We start from the raw sequence: 14,898 nt of genomic DNA on the forward strand, positions 1-14,898 counted from the left end.
GAGGAAGCTCATGGGCTTCTCCTGCTCAACCACAAACCCAATTATCTTTGTTGCAATTAAAAAGGAGGAGAGACAAAACCCTCTGACCAAGAGCCTCTGCAAATCCTGGCACCAGTGCCCGTGGCAGAGGAAGGAGGAGCAGATCTCCTGGCAGAATGGCTCTGAGCCAGTTCACACCTGGGGATGGATTACCCTGCACTGTTTCGGTAATGACAGGTGGTACCAAAAATTTGCAGGACAGAGATGAGATGCTCCCAAGCCCCTGTTCACCTTCTTACAGCCCCATCAGTCCTGCTGCTGCTGCAGAGTGGTCAAGGTATTTTGGGGGCTACAGGCAACATGAGGCTCAAGGTTTGGGGCAGTTTCCAAATTGTGCCTGGGGCCACCAAGGCAGAGACACGGTGTTGGTGACTGAGATGTGCTTCCCAGTCCCATTGGAGATGTGGCTGGAGGCATTGCTTACACTATGCAAGACTGGGAGATCAGAGATTTATCTGCTCCTTCACAGGCAGGGGCAAGGCTCTGCAGCCAAATCACACAGGGGTTGTGACACCCACAGGTGTTACACCCGGCCTTTGCTCTCCATGCCAAGCAGGGCCATTCCTGGGAAAGCAGCCTCTGATGGAGCTTGGGTAGGAAGCTGCTGCCTCATCAGCAGAGGAGACTGCAGCAGCTGTGGTTAGCACACCTGAACTTCAAGCCATTTCCACAAGGACCCTCTGCTGAACAAGAGCCAGGTAAAGAAGTGAGTGATGAGACACTGTCATCTCAGACTTCCCCACGTGCCACTGACTCTCTGTATGGGTGCCAGCATGATTCCCCCTGGCCACACACCCCAGCCTTGCTTTATTGGTCCTGTAAAACCCACATGCAGTGGCTGGAACAGCCAGCATCCCTGCTGACACCTCATTTGCAAGAATACTGCCAGGGGCAGGTAAACACAGGCAAGTCATTAGTACCAGCGTCAGCAGAGACAATCTAACTTGGATCTTATCCTGCGTGAACAGGTAGCAAGGGAAGGCACTGCCATAAACAGATCTCTTGTGAGGAGCTGAGACAAAGCAAAACCAGCATCTCCCTTTTACAGAGCCAAGGGATGGGAGCTGAGACTGGAGCATCCAGCTTCTCTCCTACAACCTTTCCTCTTTCCTGGATGAACCTACAGCTCTGGGATGGTCCCCAGTCTCTGGGGAACACTCTCTTCCCTTCCCCAGCTCAGGCCTGGGTCCCCTCTGTGACTAGAGGATTCTGACTGAGGAAAGCACCTTTTTAAATAAATAAAAATAAATTAAATCAGTGTTCTATTGCTGTTACACGAGCGAGGCGCACGCTGTGCTGTGCTGGCTGTGATCGTACAGACCACCATGTGCATACCCACAGCTAACAGGGTGGGGATGCAGCTCCCAAGGTCTTTTCTCCCCACCCCAGGCAGGACCAGGTATTGAATGCCTTCTCAGAAATGTCTCTCTAATCAGTAGGGTTACAGCAGGAGCAGACCCAAGGCTCTTCTGCTCGAGTTCTCTGCACAGCCAGTGAAAAGAGGAGTCTCACGAGAGTTGCTCAAAGGTGACGTGGCAGCAGCCAGAGGAAGAATTACCAGCTGCTCCATGCACGGAATACAATTCCCATTAAAGGGAGGAGAAAAAAGAAAAAAAAGGCAAAGCACAAAAACCAACCAAGCACTGAAGTGCTTCAAAGTGTCCTCTGTCCTAGAAGAACGGATCCTCTCTCTGCCACCGAGAACCCACAGCCTGGGAGATGCTCCAGTGCAGCCTCCTGCATCCCACCACCCACACTGCTCGTCACATGGTAACAAGCTGCTTTCCAGGGGGCCACAGAGAAAAACCTCCCCTGGGTCTGTGGGGTTCACGGGGTCTCTGAGGAGAGGTGTTGGGTGAAAAGCATTTTGAAGCCCTACCTCCCCCTGGAAGGATTCAAAGAGAGGGTGTCTGCAGGGTGTGGGGCAAATACTGCTGAAGCATCCCAGTGCTCCAGGCTCAGTGAGCCCTGGGCTGGACTGCCTGCGGAGAGGACATGGACCACAAAACCACAAGCCTCATGCAGCCAGGACCTGACAGACCACTTCCATGGGAAAGGACCAGGAGAGGAACCATATGGGGTTGTTAATCAGGCATTCTGCTTATGGGAAGGAATTAAGGGCTTCCCAGAGAGGCTATTCCTCGAGGATTGCAAAGACAGTGTAAACTCCCAGGGGATTAAATCCTGAAGAGGATATCCAACTAGTAGGGAGAGAGGAGAGGCCAGCACCATGGCAGGGATGGTGATTACAGAATTACCTGCCAGCTTTTTAAGACGATAAATGGCATGAAATTTTATACAGATAAATTGAGACTTGACAGAGCTGGAGAAATGGTCTGTGCTGGGGCAGGAGCAGTCTGTGCTCTCTGGCTGATGGCAGCACAGAAGCAAGGCACAGAGGATGGAGCAGGCAAAAAAGAGGAGCTGAGTTTGCATGGCAGAGTCACACTGGGAGCAGGGGACCAGGGACAGACAGAGTGTCCTGCTCCCACCCAGAGAAGGGACGGCGAGCACTGAGATCAGTGCTGCAAGAAACCTCAACCCCTGCTTAGCAGTCAGGTCAGGCAGCACCAACGCTGCCCCAGCACAGGAACAGGACATGCTGTTTTTCCTCTTGCAGCCAGAGAGCACAGGGATGGTTTAACCTTTGCTCCATGGGCCAGGCTGGTTCCTGTATCACTGCCTGTCCCAGACCCACGGGCACCCAGGACCTGTGGACAGCACACATGGGCTTTGCAAGAGCAAGACACAGAAGTGATTCAATAGCAAAATAAGCTGAATGGCAGCAAACCTGAGAGCCATCTTGCAAGCCTGCAGAGAGCTGGCTGCCTGCCTCTCCTTCTCCAGGACTGTGGATGGCTGAGCCCTCAGAGCTGGGCATTTCCCTTGCTCACTGCCACATCCCAGCCGGCACCCAGCTGTCCTCCTCACGGCCTTTCCAACCTTTGCCAACTCTGGGAAAGACCAGGCTTTGCTTCTTTTTGTTCCAAGGAAGGCTGGCCAGTTTGCCCCCCAGGTGCAGGGGTCCTGCCCCAGGCAGCTGATTCCTGGCTCTCCTTGGCAGGGAGGGAGCACACAGCCCACCCAGGCCCCAAGGACAGGGTCCTGGGCTCCCCATCCAAGCCACTGCCATCAGAGACATCTCCTCTGTCTCTTGGAAACGCTGCCGAGTGGGAGCTGCCACTCAGGGAGTGAGTCACGCTGCTAGGAGGGTGAGGGTGGCTTGCTGGCATGCCAGGCACTGGCTACCACTCGCCCCCCAGGACCCCCACTCCCCCGGGGGCTGGGCACAGGGCAGAACGCCGGGCTCTCCTCCCTGGAGCAGCATCTCCTGCAGCTGGATGGCAGCCCCACGCCTCCCACCCCACTCCACTGTGCTGGTGGAGCTGCTGAAGCACTGCAAAGCAATTCCCAGTGGCTGCTTTTCCATGTCGTGACATCAGGGAGAGAGAAGCAGCCCTGGGAAAGTGAGACAGAGACAGAGACCCTGTGTCCCACTGCATGGAGGCATCCTCTGCCCCAGCTCAGAGACTTTGGGACTAAGGGGAAATTGAGGCACGGGGGAGGAAGGGACCTGCAGTAGGACATCATTGAGAGTGCAGAAGCCCGTGGGCAAAAGGCTCTTCTGAGCCTCCTCACCTTGGGGGAGGCATCCCCCAGGATACAGGGCAGCAGGCCAGTTATCCCCCTCTGGGGACCTCCTCCTCACCCGGCCTCAAAGATAGCACGAGCTCCTCCAAAACCGATGGGATGATAAGCACCTCTTCTGAAAGGGAGCAATTACCACAAAACACAGATTATGCAAATACCTTGGTTACCAAAATGATGCTCCCTGAATTCTGAGCAGGAAAGAAAAGAGCCGTGGAGAAAATTCATTTAGCCCAGAGCTGCACCACATCTATTTAAAGTGCCGAGAGGCAGAGAGGGGCCTCCCTGGGCACCGGGGCTTTAGGAGGCCACCACAGCCCACTGACCATCCCATCAGGGATGGAGATGGCACGAGGCATTTTCCTTTCCTGCCAAAGCACTTCAGAGATGTTACTATCACTCCCCTTGCAAGAGGAAACTGAGGCATAGAAGCAGGAGGCACTTGGAGAGTGAGACCCAGTGTGCAGACAGAGAAGAAGCTGAGGTGTTGCCAAGAACAGAGCAGGGTATCCCACTGCTCCCCAGTCCCCCAGGAGTGCTCCCAGGCTGGCACTTGCTACTGTGGTGGGATGGGCTGGACTTCCAGAGTTGGCTTTGCATAGAGCCGAGGTGTGGAGAGAGGCAACAGGAGCATGGCTTTGGGGAAAAAACCCCTGTGGGATACTCAGGATGGGCTGGGACAGCACCAGCCATGAGGTTGGTTAGGGGAGTGCTCAAGGGGAGTCCATGAGTCTCATTTCAACAGGTAGGGACTGTCCTGCCTTGGCATATGTTCCCTGGCACAGAAGCAATGGTGTTCCCAAGGCCTGATGTTACTGGGCTCAAGAGGAGCAGGGCTCAGTGTGCCACCCACTGCTGCACAGCCCTGGCTGTGCTCAGCTGCTCCGGGCTTCCTTCTGCCTCCTCCACTGCCACGGTGGGTCAGTTTTGCAGCCCCAAGCCCTCGAGTGGGGTGCAGAGCTGGTGCCACAGCCACAGGGGTGAGAATGGCTACCCCACTGCTGAGAACACAGTGCCATCCTTTGTGGTGGCAGAGGACCCTGAGAGCCATTTCAGCTTTGGAAGGACCAGGTGCTGATTTGGAAGGACGGAGGGTAACACACTCAAGAGACAAGGGCCATCAGGATGCACAGCAGGGGTGGCACCATTGCACACCAGGCCACCACATTTTCCCCAGTGCAAGGTGTGTCTAACAGCAACAGCTGATCTGATACTTCTGGCTCTCAAAACGTTGCTGGAGCCACCAGACCCTCCCATGGGTCTGAGCTGCCAGCACACCCTCCCAGCCCTCAGCACGCTCACCTGCCTGGCAGCAGTCACTCAGGGTGCCTCGCTGACGTCGCACGGGGAGGAAGGACAGCTCATGACGCAGTAAATGCCAGCAGAGCCAGCCACGCTGTTTCCTACCCTCACAGAGCACAGGAGCCATAAGTCAGCGGGAACGCTCTTTGCATTGATGCCAGGCAGATTTATGATAGCACAGGCACTGCTGTGCCGGTCCCAGCATCCCCTCCCGCAGCCAGCGGCAGGAACAAGTCCCCAGGGAGAGTGTCTCCATGGGCAGCACCCGTGACACCCTCCACTGCCAGCACTGTCTGGTCAGAGGGGGTGAAGCATCTCCTCCAGGGCAGGTGAGGACCCAGACTTTGCAAAGTCCCCCCTGCAGCACCAGAGGAGATGCTGGACTGCAGCAGATGAACAGTTCACCTGCTCCTGGTGTCCTGGCTGTCCTGGCAAGTGGGATCCTGTGCTCTGAGACAGCCCTTCGTGCTCCCAGTCCCTGCCCTCCCTCCTCTTGTCACAGCCCCACTTCGGGCACCTTCCCAGCACAGCCTGTTTGCAAACAGCCTGCTGCAGCTCTGGCACACTCAGACTGTGCCACATATAGTCTGCTGGCATTGCTGGCCCAGGAGGCATGGGGCTCCTCCAGCTGCTGCCCTGGTGAAGGTGGACACACTGGGGACTCCGGCAGCAGGTAAGAGCCCAACCCAAACCAGCACCCAGAAGAGATGCCAAGTCACCTGAGTGTTTTCCATTTCCGGGGTGAAATGCCTGCCCATGACAGCAGTTGCATCTCAAAATCCATCTCTGGATTTGAGTACCCCAATGATGTTTCCAGTTTCTTCCCACACCCAGGGAGAGATGGATCTTGCCCTTGTAAGCCCTTGCCTGGCTGCCCAGCCCTCTCCCAACCCTTTCTTGCCCCTGGAGAGATCTCCACTGCAGAAATCTGTCCGTGGTGCCTCTGCACTCCTGCAATGCTAGAAATTGCTCGCAATGATATGTGTGTTGGATTTGCTTTTGATCAGCAAAAACCCAATTTGTCCTTATCTCCCCTCCCATCCTGAGCTCACATCACCTCAGGAAAGACAAGAGAGTTAAATTCACAGACGAGGTAAGAAAAACCAGATGCCTCCTGCTAGTGTAACCACAGCAAACAGCACAGGCACTTCACAGTTCCCCTGAGACACCAGCAATCCCACCTGCTGCCAGTATGGCTCCTGACTTCTCTCAATTAGCCCTAAGTCTCTTACTCTTTCCCAAAATCAAGCATCCTGTGCTCTGCTGTGGGCAGGAGCCCTGCTGATGTTGCTGGCATCTCCCACTGACATCAGTTGGCCGCAGGAAGTGTCCTGGCACATGTTCCATGTTTTAATTATGGGGATGAAGGCAGAGATCCCAGTTGCCTACTCCTGTGACCACACAGCAATGCCACAGGGGCTTTCTGCAGGCACCCCAACCCCCCAGCTGCCCACACACCACCCATCTCCCCAGGCCAACAACCTGCAGCCTGTATTTTTGCTACTCTCAGGAAAAACAGCTCAGGCATCCAGGCAGTAAGACGACCCTGGGCTGTACCCAAATTTTCCAGGCACCATCATGGTTCTCTGGAGATCTGCCTATGGGCACTGCCTTCCCACTGCTCTCTCCACCTGAATGCAGAGCTGCCTGGAATTCCCAATACTGACCATAGTGGTCTTCAGGTGGGCAAGTCCCCCCATTACAGCCCAACAGGAGCAAGCAACAAGAAGGATGAAGAGAAGGGGATGGGTGCTCAAAGGTGTCTGCTGACAGGATGCAAGGGAGCACTGAAACCTTGGAAATAGAGAGAGACAGAGCAAGGAAACATGACCTGAAAGAGGGACTGAGGCCGACTATCCACACAGGGAGTCAGACCCACCTGATCCACCCAGTGCCCTTCTCTCACCTGTTCCCAGATGAGCAGAGCACCCACTGGATCAGGCTGGGAAGCAGAGCTGCCTGCAGTCCTTCCAGGCCTCTACAGGCATTTCAGCTGGTTTGTCACAGCACTCGTGGTACAATGGACAGCAGAAGGATAATGGCTACACCACAGCAGCTGCCTTTCCTGCATCTCTTTTAGCACTGCTCCTCTCCATAACTCCCTTAATATTACATGCCTCTATCAAGAGTCCTTTTAGACCAGCAGCCTGAGTTGCTTGGAAACTGTTTGCTGCAGCGACCGACAGCCACTGCTGGGAGGGCTCAATGCCAGCCCACTCCCCAGGGCTGCCAGGATGGAACCTGAGGGAACAACCATAATCCCCTTCCTGGCATGTGCTGGGAGCCAGAGGAAGTGGAGATGAGATGGGAGCAGCTCCAACGCGCACCAGGGATGAAGGAGCCAGGAAAGGCTTGGGGACCATGAGGCTTGGTTTAGGACTTGGAGATCCTACAGCTGCGCTTCAGAACGTTCCTGGCCAGAGGGGAAGGGCGAGCTTCCAGAACAACATTCATGGAAAACGTGCTCAGCCTCACAAGATTTGTTTGGCCAAATCTGGACATTGAATTCAATCACTGAGAAGTGAGAGAGAGGATTTTGCTTTATGGACAAGTACTGCTGTGGCCTTAATGGTGAAATCAGTTACTGACACCTCCATAATACTCTATGAATAATTAGGTATCTCTTCCAATTTATGGCTTACCATAAAGTACTGCTACAGTTTTGGAGACAGTACTTTTTTTCTTTTTATACTGTAGCACTGACAAAAAGCATATTTTATTGCAGGAGTGGCAGCGTAAGTATGTTTATCCATTGGCCAGGATGCTGTGGTATACTTTCCTCTCTAATGGCTGTACAAACATATATACATCCCAGATTTATACCCAGATTTTCCATACTTTGCTTTGCAATTTACATAATATGCGAAAGTTTCTATATAAAATGGAGAAGAGCACGGAGCTGTTCCTGCCAACCCAGCCGCTGGAATTCAGCGCTTCCCCGTCTCACGCCGCTCATGTTTCCCCACAGTGACAGCGTTCCAGGGATTCTGGAACTGCCTTTGGGATCCCACCTTTTAGCTACGCGCTCCCAAGGAGAACGAAGGCTGAAGGGGAGGTGGATGAGGCCCCCCAGGGTCAGCTCAGCACGGGAATCCCCAAGGGAAGAAACACGAGGGGAGCGGGTTCTGCCAACGCTGGTGAAACGCATCGCCAACACTATCCCACCTGACATCTTCCTCCATTGCCCTGGTGAAGCACTGCCTTTTCTTCTCAAAAAACATTGTGGAATTAGAAGCCTGATTGATATGAATATGTAACAACGCTGCTTTATTAATAGCAGCTGCATTATCAGTTTGCTCCCTGCTATTGGCAGGAGATCTGGGACAATATGTGGTTTGAAAACCAAAGAGAAATGCAACCCGCAAAGGCAGCGGCAGCGAGATAATTTCATTCCTTTTCCCGGGGAGCTGGCCAGGGAGACACAGACACGGTGGTCACGGATGCATCGCATCGCTCCTTCTGCCTGGTCGTGGGAGCAGGCACTGGGACGGCTTCACAGTGTGGATGGTCCTGAGCACACCCGCAGCCATCTGCAAGAGGATTTGCATTCAGTGTCCCCAGCACAGGCAAGAGACACCCCTCCGAGGCAGGGACCACCACAGCCAGCTGTAACCTCTGCAAATTGAGGTCATTTGGTACGGAGCATCACGCAGATCTCCCTGGCACGGGCAATAAACTGCCTTCGCAGTTTTCTTTCCTTACTCCCCCCCCCATCACCACCCCAGAGGCTTAAATGAAAACAAGATTACAAAGGAGATTGGATTGGACATACATCTCGTGTGCTATTTTAGCTGTAAATTATGCCAGCTTCATAAAACCCCAACTGTTCTTCCCCAAGATCCCTGCATAGATTGGCTGGCGAAGATCAAGCTCGCTGCGGGCAGGCATTGTCTAGAAAAATGCTGATAGGGTCCAAGCAGGAGCAAGATCTTACAGTGCTACATATATATATACACACACACTCGCATTTATATGCACGTACACACAGGCATGAGCTTCCCATGCCCATTGATTAGCCAAACAGTGACACACACAGAGGTCTTACAAGCCTCTGTCCACTGGGCTTTGGCCACCTGACCATAGGAATCATCTGTGCTGCTTCGGCTGCCTGTGCCAACGCAGCTGATGCTTTCCTCAGCCTTAGCTAATCCCAGGAGAGAGCAAAGCATCAGGCAGCATAGTCCAAAGCAAGGCTGGGTGCAAGGTATGGGATGCGGAGCCGTGCTCTGTGATGCTGCACGGAGTGAGTTAGCACACGTGGTGAGGGGAGCAAGGCTTGCTGCTGCGGCAGCCACAGGGCTCCCAGCCCTGGGCAAGGCTGGAAAACAGGGCTCTGCAGCACCAATGCAAAACAGCCATAGACCAAAGTTTGCTACAGTAAACCTGGCAAGAGGTTTTGCAATTCCTCTCACGAGCATCACTGCACCTTGGCTGTGCTCCACGACCCTGGAGGACAGAGCAGCCAGGCTCCCAGCACACAGTGCTGCTTCAGGGAGAGTAGCGGTGCTGCCCAAAGCTGGAAAGAGAACAGCTTGGTGTACACTCAGCTCCAGTCCCCTCTCCTAAGGTGCTACTGACACCCTCTCCCCCCCATCAGGGAGTGGTTCCATGCTGTGCTGCCTGTGATGTGAAGGCACGTGCAGTGCAGGCACCTTGGCAACCAGGACCTTGAGGAGCAAGCCACCACTTGGCTGCTACAAGCACTCTACCACCTCCAAGAGCCACTGTGAGCCCCAACGAGATGAAGCCAGTGAAGCCCCCACAGCCCACGGGAAAACCTCCTTCCCCCAACAGCTCGAGACAGCTCAAGAGCAGCAGCACACTTTGCCTTTCCCCGAGCAGGCACGGCAGCGAGCCGTCTGCCCTGTCACATTCCCATGGCTCCAGCTGCTCAGAGCTCAGCCGGGTCCCACCACACTTCCCACATGTGTGGGCTCACAGCCTGCACCACCAGCCTGGGGTATGCACACAAGGAAAAGCTCTCCCTGGCAGGACGGGTCCAGCCTGTCTCATCCATCTTCCTCTCCAACCGGTCACTCCGGGCAATGCTACAGCAGATTTAGTTTTGCACATCTATCCCAAGTCTCCCACGTGAAGAATCCCTGCAGGGTCAGTGACCTTTGAGGAGATCCCACAATCTGTGGGCAGACATCTGCATATCTTCTCCAGAGAAAGGGTACAGCCAAGCAAAGAGGCAATGGAACCTGGCAGAGGTCCTGTATCCCAGTGTCACGCATTAGGAAGAAAGGAACAAACACCCAGGAGAGGTAAGGGCAGCACAATAATGCTGGTCAAATGCAAAGGGTCCATAACCAAAGACCCCAGGGTGTCTCACCTTGCTCTCTAATGGAGAGCTGCACCTCCCTCACGTGGACACACACCCCTTCCCACCTGCAACAAGCCTCCCCTGCACGTTCCTCCACGCCTTCCACCACCGAGACCAGGCACGGGGCTTGTCAGCGTGTGTACGTATCTATTGATACAAACCCAGGCTTCCTGGGCAATCAATAATGCTATTTAAGAGATAAGTCTTGCTATTGACTGGCTGCTGAGCCCAGCTCCTGATTAATTTAAAAGAGAGAGAGAGAGAATGGCGAGGGAGCTCAGAAGTGTTCCCAACGTCACCAGGCGTCAGTGTGCATGCTCAGGCTGGGCAGGCAGGGATGGATTGGGGCAGGGATGGACTGGGGGTGCTGTCTCTGTGTTACAACAGGATGGGGCTATGCAGGGACCTGTCTTCTAAGGGGGATGCAACTCCACCACCAAACACCTCCATGACCTGAGAAAGGAGTCATGGGTCTCTCTAATCCCAGTAGGAACCACAAGGTATGTCAAGGCAGAAACACACTGATTTTTACACAGTGGAGGATCTGTGCACCTTTGGGGAAGAAAAAAAAGGCCCATCTGTGAATGCATGTGAGCATTCACTGTGGCATGCACAGATTAAAACTGGGCATTGTGTTCCCTGAGTCCAGCTGTGGCTGTGCCAGATTTGAGGCTCTTCTACCACCCTGCACCCAGCCATGGTGTTTTGATCATCATTTTGAGTGGCTTGAAAGAGTTTTTTGGCTCCCTCAAAGGCAGCTCCAGCCCATCATGTCTCTGTCCTGGCTGCAGCAGTCTCTGCTCTGGTGCATGTAGGGCCTCCCCTCCTTTTTCAGGAAAGGACAACTCCCACCAGAGCAGGTCAGAGCAGGAGATGAGCAGAGCTCACCCAGTCTCACAAGGGAAGGCTGTGAAGCTGCCATCCCTCCTGTGGACGACAGCAATCCCCTACGAGCATTTGAGGGAGCACGACAGAAGGTAAGGCACTGCTGAACCCAAAGGACAGTTCTGCCACACCAACTACCCAGAAATAATATTCATCCAGATCTGAGATTTCCAGCCCTCCAAGAAGCAAGGATCTGAAAGCCACAGAAAAAGAAACGCTGTTTTAGGTAAGCTGGATCAAGCGGAAAAAATGTGTGCCTCACCAACCCAGAGGCATCTTCCAGCCCACAGTGCCCAAGGCCACCACTTTGATGAGCTGCACAACTTGAAGGTGCTGTATTTCCTTCCACGTTCCCAAGTGCTTCTCCCTGGTTGATGTGGATCCACTGTCTCTGTCCCCTAATTCCAAAGCTGGAGCAACACAACAGCACCGGTGCTGTGGATGGCACATCCAAACAGGCCCTGCTCTGCCAGGGAGCAAAAGGCCCCATTGCATCAGCTCATCTCCCTCCTCCCATTGCAGGCTCTGAGACATCGCCCAGCGATGCAATGGCTGTGCCCTGGGAGGGGCAGGTGGCATCAAAAAGCACCTCAGCCCTGGGAGATTTGGACTGATTTCTGCCCAAATGGGAGAGATGGGAGCAGTTTTGCTGCGATGGTGGGGGGCCCATTCGGTGGAAGACCCTCAGATGATCTGAGCCTTGTTCATTAGATATGCACTTTTTCACTATAAAACCACAGTGCCTCAGGGCTGGAGCTGCCCTGGCAAATGACGCTGAACTCATGGGTATGAATCAGGAGAGAAACTTGCTGATTGCAGCGGGAGAGGGGAAGGACCAGTGCTAAGGCAGAGCTGAGGACTTTTGGCTTTGTCCGTCAGTGTCAGGGTGCAGCCACCAAACAAACCATAAAAGCATCTCCCTGGTATCACAAGGCTGCAGCTGGAGGTAAAATTCCAGCTCTGCAGGTCCACAGGCAAATCCCAGAGGCCTATTTACCCCCAGCATGCAGGTCAGCTCCCAAGAGCTCAGGTAGGGAAGCAAAACACGAAGGCAGCTGGTGCAGACAGCATTGTCTCACCTGACTGCTTCCCACTTGGGGCCCTCTCCTGTGCTAGATGGGGCTTTATGCTTTGCAGTTTCAGTTCAAAGCTTAGACTGGCTTAGTCCGAGACAGAAATGAGCTCCAGACCTCGCTACAAGCTCACTGTTGTTCACTGCAGGCATGTGGCTGCCCTCCTGCCTCAGGAAGCTTGAGGCCAACAGGTCCCTGTCCCTGTCCACCCTAACACGTGTCACAGCACCTCTTTCATTCCTCAGCCTTACCTCCAGCACCCCACTCCTTGGCTTACAGAGAGGGACCAAGCCTGAGCCCACTTTATTTGCATCCCCACTGTGCTCCCCACACCTGGCACTGCACAAACAGGATGTGTTTTTCCATCTGCTCCACGGGCCCATCCTTAACAAGTGATCTCAATTCCCCTGAGGTGGGAAAGGCTCACAGGCAGCCAAGTGAGCTGCTGGGAGCCAGCAGCACTGGCCCTTGGGACAGGGCAGGGGACACCAGGACAGGGCACAACAGCTGGGGCTGCTGCAGGGACAGCCCCTGGTGCAGCAGTGCTGGAAGAGGGAAGAGGCAGACGTGCTCCAACTGTGGGGTGCTGGTGGCTTGGTGCTACCCACGCTGGAGCACCCAACCAGCTGCACCCCAGGGGTCCTGCAGCAATTGCCTACAACAATGCTGAGGTCGAGGCTTCAAAGCGGTGCTGCAGCACAGGGGTGGCTGTTGCCATGCCAATCAAGCGGGCAGTTGGCACACTGAACTGCCAGATGAGGAGAGCAGCCACTCTGGTGTCCCAGGGGGCTGATTTCCCCCACAGGCTTCAGCAGCAGGATGGCAGAGCCTGAGGAGATCAGCTGCTCTCAGCACCAAGCACTACTTGATGGACACAGCCCCAGAGCACCTGGAGCCCACTCCCAAGCCCCCCCAGCCCTGCCACTGCCACTCTGGCCAGCAGCTGTTTGGCACTGCCCTCGTGGCTGCCTGGCCATGGCCACAGTGGAAGGAGGCAGCCAGCATGGCAGCAAATGCAAGGGAAATTTCAGCATCTCGGAAGGGGGGTGAGCACGGTAGGAGGTCCTCAGGCAGCAACCAGAGAGCAGGAGGCTGCAGGTTCAGCCACACAGCTCAAAGACACAGGGACAGGGCACTGTCTGGGCAGGCAATGATTAGAGGGGACGTCAGAGTGAAAAAAAAATGAAAAAAAAAAAAGGATGTTGTTTTGTCTGCTGCTCAGGTGCAGTATGAACTCCTCACTGCAGGACAACATGGATGCCAGCAGCTCGCTCAGGGGCATGGATGACTATGGAGAGCTGCTAAACAGAGGGGAGCACTCTGCCCAGGTCTTGGCCCGGAACAGAGGCAGTGCCAGCCCTCCCCTGCCCTCAGCACCTGCCTCCACGCAGAGACAGGCCACAGGCTCAGCTTGACCCCAAACCATTCTTGCCCTCGAGGCAGTCTTGTGCCAGGTGAGCTTCTCACACACAGGAACACACATCCCAGCCTGCCCTGGTGCAAACCAGGTTTTCTCTCCTCCACCCTTCCCTTGTAAACATGGGGAAACTGAGGCACCTGAAGATAGAAGGTGGCACACAGGTTGTCATGATGGAAGAAAAAGGTGAGAATGTTTTCAAATTCCCCAATAGCAAGCCATCTCTCTACCAGTCCTGCTGCCAACAAGAAGGAAAACTTATCCCATCCAAATTGCTGTAGAATAGAGAAACGAGGAAAAAAACCCAAACAAGCCTCAAGCCAGGAGCCAAGAACATTTGTCTCTGTTCTTCCAGCTCAATCAGACACAATTCACGATGGCAACTGCCATGATACCAGACTAATACCAAGAACGTTGCCACCCGGGAGCATGCCAAGGTGACCCGGGGGGGAAGTGGCAGAGCTCTCTGCCCTGAGCCCCACTTTCTGTGCTCAGCCTTGTCCTGCCCAGGGGCCCCGGGATGGGGAGAGCCACCCCAGGCGTGCACGGTGCTCAGCTGCACTGATCGGATCCGGACACGCGAGCCCCTCGCACAGATTCCTCCTCCCGCACACACACCGTCCCAGGGCTACCGGGGCTGCGACAGAGAGACGGGGCAGCGGGACGGCCAGGAAGGGGGCACCCCATCACCACCGGCACCAGCAGAAGGCCACACACACGTCTCTCTTGCCGACCCTGCGGTCCGGGCTCCCATCGGAGGACGAGGCAGAGCCCTGCTCCAGCTCCTCCACGCTAGCGATGGATTCGGAGCACCCCGCGCCCGGGGAGCTGGGCATCCCTCCCGACACGCCGCGGGAGACGCGGAGCGGCCGGGACTGGGGTGGCGAGGAGGTGGCAGGGAGGGGGCGGCCGCTGCCCGCCCCTCGCAGTCACCTTGCTCCCGCCGGAGCATCCCGGGGCAGCCGCCGAACTCCCGCGGACGGGCAGGTGCGCGGGACCGACGGGTCTCCCCGCCCCGATCCCGCGGCATCCCGGCGGGCTCCCCTCGCCCCGGGGGAGGGCTCACCTGGGGTCCGCCGCCGCCGCTCCCTCAGGAAGCCCCGCGGCTCAGGCGGGCGGCGCGGCGGGCGGGCAGGGCAGGGCACCCGCAGCCCCCCGCCGCCGCCGCCCCCATGGCCCGGCCGCCGCCCTCAGCGCTCGGACGGGCC

The 14,898-nt window shown here is 55.5% G+C and overlaps 1 protein-coding gene across 1 annotated transcript in view; it reads right to left on the reverse strand.

Annotated features, from left to right (window-relative positions):
• The window catches only part of FRMPD3 (FERM and PDZ domain containing 3), a 57,392-nt gene extending 42,569 nt beyond the window's left edge, over nt 1-14,823 (reverse strand). The window contains exon 1 of the mRNA XM_027663158.1: nt 14,757-14,823. The gene's annotated coding sequence lies outside the window, so the exon portion shown is untranslated. The remainder of the gene's footprint in view (nt 1-14,756) is intronic.
• Between the last annotated feature and the right edge of the window lie 75 nt (nt 14,824-14,898).

This window comes from Corapipo altera, unplaced genomic scaffold (assembly GCF_003945725.1).
Source record: "Corapipo altera isolate COAL_440 unplaced genomic scaffold, ASM394572v1 107b, whole genome shotgun sequence".
NCBI lineage: Eukaryota > Metazoa > Chordata > Aves > Passeriformes > Pipridae > Corapipo > Corapipo altera.